Source organism: Lolium rigidum, chromosome 4 (assembly GCF_022539505.1).
Source record: "Lolium rigidum isolate FL_2022 chromosome 4, APGP_CSIRO_Lrig_0.1, whole genome shotgun sequence".
In the NCBI taxonomy this organism is placed as follows: Eukaryota; Viridiplantae; Streptophyta; class Magnoliopsida; order Poales; family Poaceae; genus Lolium; species Lolium rigidum.
In genome coordinates this window covers 253,510,922-253,516,259 of record NC_061511.1, presented here as the reverse complement: position 1 = coordinate 253,516,259, position 5,338 = coordinate 253,510,922, and positions in this window count along the sequence as shown.

Below are 5,338 nucleotides of genomic sequence, written 5' to 3'. Positions count from 1 at the left end.
GACCATCCCTAGGCATGGCCTGGCCCTGGCCCTCGCCTAGGGGTGGTGTGGGCCCCCTAGCCTCCACCGACATCGCCCCTACGCCTATTTATTCACGATCTCGGGAAAAACCTAAACATCCGAACCTCCATCCACAAAAAGTTTTGTCGCGGCCGCCATTGCAGAACCTAGCTCGGGAGGGTTCTGAAGCTCTTCCCCGCACCCTGCCGGAGGGGAAATCATCTCCGGAGGCATCTACATCGCCATGCCCGCCCTCCGAAATGATGCGTGAGTAGTTCATCCCTAGACTATGGGTCCATAGCAATATCTAGATGGTTGTCTTCTCCAATTTTTGCCTCATGTTAGATCTTCTGAGCTTCCCTACATGATCAAGATCATCCTTATGTAATGCTACATGTTGTGTTTGCTGGGATCCGATGAATATTGAATACTGTGTTGAGATCGATTATATATTCTTGTCATATGTCATTTGTGATCTTGCATGCTCTCCGTTGCTAGTAGATACTCTGGCCAAGTAGATGCTTGTGACTCCAAGATGGGGTATTTATGCTCGATAGTAGGTTCATGCCACTAGTTTTCTGGAAGAGTGAAAATAAATTCTAAGATTGTAGACGTGTTGTTGCTACTAGGGAGAAAACAACAATGTTTTATCCGAGGGCAGTTCTATTGTTTACTTTATACACATTGCTTAATGCGATAATCTGTTGCTTGCAAATTAATACTGGAAGGGGTTCGGACGATAACCGAAGGTGGATTATTAGTCATAGATGTAGTTGGATTACGGTCTATGTATTATGTTGTAATGCCCAAACGAATCTCACAGTAATCATCTTGTCATGTATGGTTCGTATTCTGTCAATTGCCCAACTGTAATTTGTTCACCCAGCATATCATTTATCTTTATGGAGAGACACCTCTAGTGAACTGTGGATCCCGGTCCTTTCCTTTACACTGAAAAATTCAATCACTGCAATTCTGCTCTGTTTACTTACTATAAGCTCTGTTCTCTTTAATTACTGCAAACATCTCTTTCCACTCGATACGTTTAATCCTTCGTGTTCAGTGAAACCGGTGAGATTAACAACCTCACTTTAAGTTGGGGCAAATTATTTTGGTTGTGTTCTGTGCAGGTTCCACGTTGATTCTGACGCCGGTAGTGCGCCCTGCCAAGAGTCAGCTAGCAACACCCTCAGAAGTCACGCCTTTCTCCTACTAGTCGATTAAATCTCTGGTTCTTACTGAGGGAAAACTTGCTGCTGTGCTCATCATACCTTCCTCTTGTGGAACCCTAACGGTGTGCAATCTGCGCTCATCAAGCTAATTTTTTGGCACCGTTGCCGGGGAGAAAGAGGATTTCTGCAAGGGGAGTCTCTCGTCCCCAATCTCTTTACTTTGTTATTGTTTTGCATAGTTTATTTTACTTTTATTTTGTCTTGTTTGCTTCATTATATCAAAAACACAAAAAATTAGTTTCTTTTACAGTTGTTATTTTTTCTAGTTCATTATGTTTTTCTCTAAGTATGATCTGAATGACCTATCAGTAGGTATTGGTTCTATAATTGTGAAAGATAATATTGAAAAATTCTTCAATTATGTTAGTAGGCATAAAGATATTGAGGATAAATCTCTGGTAGAACTTGCTCCTAATTATGAAACTGCTGCAACTTATTTAGTTCAAATGTTGGAGGCTAGATTTGTTAGCATTAATCCCATAATGCAACAAATGTTTCTTAAACTTTATGAAGTTGGGGATGATGAAAAAAGAGATTTCATTATAGAAACTTTGCTTAAACAATTTAAAGATGTTGTTATAGAAGCTAGGAAAGTCTTTGATCCGTTTAAGATGCTAGGATCATGTGTAGATATTATTGGTACACTTGAAAAAGTAGACAAAACCAAAAATAGGAAAGAAAGTAAAATACCAATACCTTTCAAACTTTTAGCAATACATGAAATTTTGGAAAAGAATTTTGATTGGATTGTTCCTGAAAACCCATTTGATGAAAGTAGTGAATCTGAAAGTTCCGAGAGAGGGTCTTATAAAACTTATATTGATAAAATACAAATCCTTTTTGAAAAGTCTTCTCACACAGATCTTGATGCTTCTTCACTTGATAATACTTGATGCTAGCTCTTTTTCTGCACCTAGCTGAAAGGCGTTAAAGAAAAACACTATTGGGAGATAACCCATGCTTTATTTCTATAATTTTCTTTTGTTGACTATTGGAAGTTATTACCTCTGTAATAACCTCTCCTTGTTATTTTTTATTTCTTTTTTGTGCCAATAAGAGTCTCTAATAGGAGGGAAGTAAGATTTGGGGAAGTTGTTGTCCTGACAACAAATTCTGTGTTGTCACCATACAAATTCGTATAAATAGCCAGAGCGGATTTTTGAGCTGCCAATTTTTTTGCATATGCCCCAGGTTATTATATAACTTTCGTTGGTTAAACACTTTTCGAGATGAGCAGCAGAAGATTTTCGAAAAAATGGATCTTTATCTGCTGTTCTGTTTTGACAGATTTCTGCCACTGTTTGCATTTTCCTTTTAATCTCTTTCTTTTTTAGTTCTTTTGATCAAAGAGCTTTTTGAAGATTTGCTACAGTAGCTAATGCTTTAATAGATGTTTGATATATATTAGAACTGAACCCAAGTGGATTTGTTTATTTTGATTGTATTAATGCTGCTAATAAAGAATTGTGCGAAGTTTTGTATGAAGGAAGTTTTCCAGTGTAGGGAGAGAAAAATGATGTGATGAGATGAAGAATGGACAAAATATCAATCTTGGGATACCCCTGCATAACAAGAAATATTCAAGAGGTACAAGCGCCAAAGCTTGGTGATGCCCAAGGCATCCCCTCTTCATCAACAAAGCAACATGTCATCTCTCTATGCGTTTATTGCTTCATACGCTATGTGTTGTTCTTGGAGCGTATTTATTTTTGTTTTTAGTTTAGCTTTGTTTTGTTTTCTATAGCGTATGTTCGATCTCGGCACATTTTTTTTGGAGAGAGACAGGCTCTGTTTTAATTGCATAGAACGCTCTAGTTTTCGCTGTTATTGTTATGCGAGTGTTCTAGTTTTCTAGTACTGCGTTTAGCTCTTGGTTTTCGATTCTAATTTTGTTCAGAGCTTTTTAGTATGCTTTATTTGTGTATGATTATCTCTCTGTTCCATATTGATTTTCATCTCTGAGAGTTATTTCAAATAAGTTGATTGGTGTTGGAGACGAGTAAAATGTTCATGTCTATAGTGATGCAAAAGGAAGCTTGTCTAGACTGTGGTATAGACTTTGGCATGTCATGTTGGATGTTATTCTTGTCATATGCTTAGTTTTTATTGTTGTAGTATGACTTGTCTCAAATAGCTGAGAGTGCATAATGTGTCGTTGAAAAAAATCATGTGTTGTTTCCATCATAAAAAGCATAATATTGTGGTATTCTCCTTTGATGCTTTATTGGGTTGACTTGGCACATGCTTATACCATGTTATGACTATAACCAGTCAACAAAAGCCGCTATGATCATTTAGTTTTTAACTTGTAATATCACTTTATGCTTTGATTGATAATGTTTTGTCGCTATGCATGATTATGGCCATTATTGCTCTCTTAGTTGGTCGCTCCTAGTCTTTTGCTAGCCTTCGTCTCTACTAAGTATGAACTCTACTCGTGCATCTAACCACCAATAACCAAAGTTTACCAATTGTGTCCACCATATCTACCTACTAGCATTATTGCTATTCCAAGTATATTCATCATGTTTTTATTTATCTTCCAAAATAAATTTTGGCATGAGAAAATTAGTCAGTGAAGCTCTCACGAACTTGATGACACATTTACTTTCTTGTACTTAATAAAATTGATCATTGTGACTATCTTATGAAGTTTATATGTTTGCAAATTGCGAGTTGGGAGTTAGCATAACCATGGTTTCATGGGGAAAACTTTCAACATTACACTTATTCATATTTAGTTGATGTCATGTTCTTTTGTTTATGGATGCCTAGCGGTTCGAAATAAAATAGAAACTCGTAAGTCCATGGAGTTTGTATATGAGTTAGAGAAATTCCTAGGCTGCTAATCTAAGCCATGCATCATTCATGGTGGAAATTTACAGCGAACCATAGTGAGCATTCTATGAAGCATCTTCAATAAAAAGCTATACCCATAGTAAATAAAAGGATTGCTGAGATGCTCATTGTCTGTTTGTATTGTCATTTTGGCATGCGATTGCTCCTACAAGAGTACTTCCATATCATCGGGCAAGAGGTACCCCGTTGGCGATTCTCGATGATACATGTATACTTACAATGATAAGAACTTATTTGGGACCTAAGTTGAGTAGCATGAGGTTTAGGTACTCGTATTCAAGGGGCATGAGATTTTCAACTTGTGATTTGTCAAGCATATAGCTCATATTTGCCATCACATTAACTTTAATCATTCAAGATGCTTATGATAGGGGCAATGAGAGCTCAAAGCTAATGAGTACCATACTTTTTGGAAGGTTTATAATACTTGTTTATCTTGCTTACTCTACAAAGAGTTTTTATTTTACTTTTATGTTGAGTCTTCATCTTCTTCTTTATGCACAAATTAAGAGAGTATAGTTGTTATTCTTAGTGCAATGTGCATAGTCTCAAAATTATTATTGATTGATTCATGATTATGCTATTGCTTGTTCTTAAATTACTTGTATTTAGTCACCCTTTGAATTTTAAAGGTGTCCAAGCATTTATATTTTGCTACTTCATAAAGGACATGCTGAGTACCATTTTGCTATGTTTTCTCTATGCTCATAAATAAACAGTTGCTTTCAATGCACAATTATTCATGATCCTTTGTTTGAGTTACTTTTCATGTTATAACATAGTTGCTAAGTTCTATTGTTAGAATTATATATATCATGCATATGTTTAGAGTACTTTGATCCAAGCTCACAATGCTTTACATTAACTTGATCAATATTGTGTTGGCTTCATGTCACCTCAAAAATTATTTTGATATCACTTACCTACTCGAGGACGAGCAGGACTTAAGCTTGGGGATGCTTGATACGTCTCAAACGTATCTATAATTTTTGATGCTCCATGCTTGTTTTACACCAATTTATATATGTTTTGCTCATGCTTCGTTGCACTTTATACATTTTCCGACACTAACCTATTAACAAGATGCCACAGTGGCAGTTCCCTGTTTTCTGTTGTTTTCTATTTCAGAAAAGTTGTACATAAAATATTCTCGGAATTGGACGAAACAAAAGCCGAATTCAATATTTTACCGTAAAAAAACGGAGTCCAGAAGGGGGGGGGTCGAAGAAAGGAAGCAGGGCGGCCAG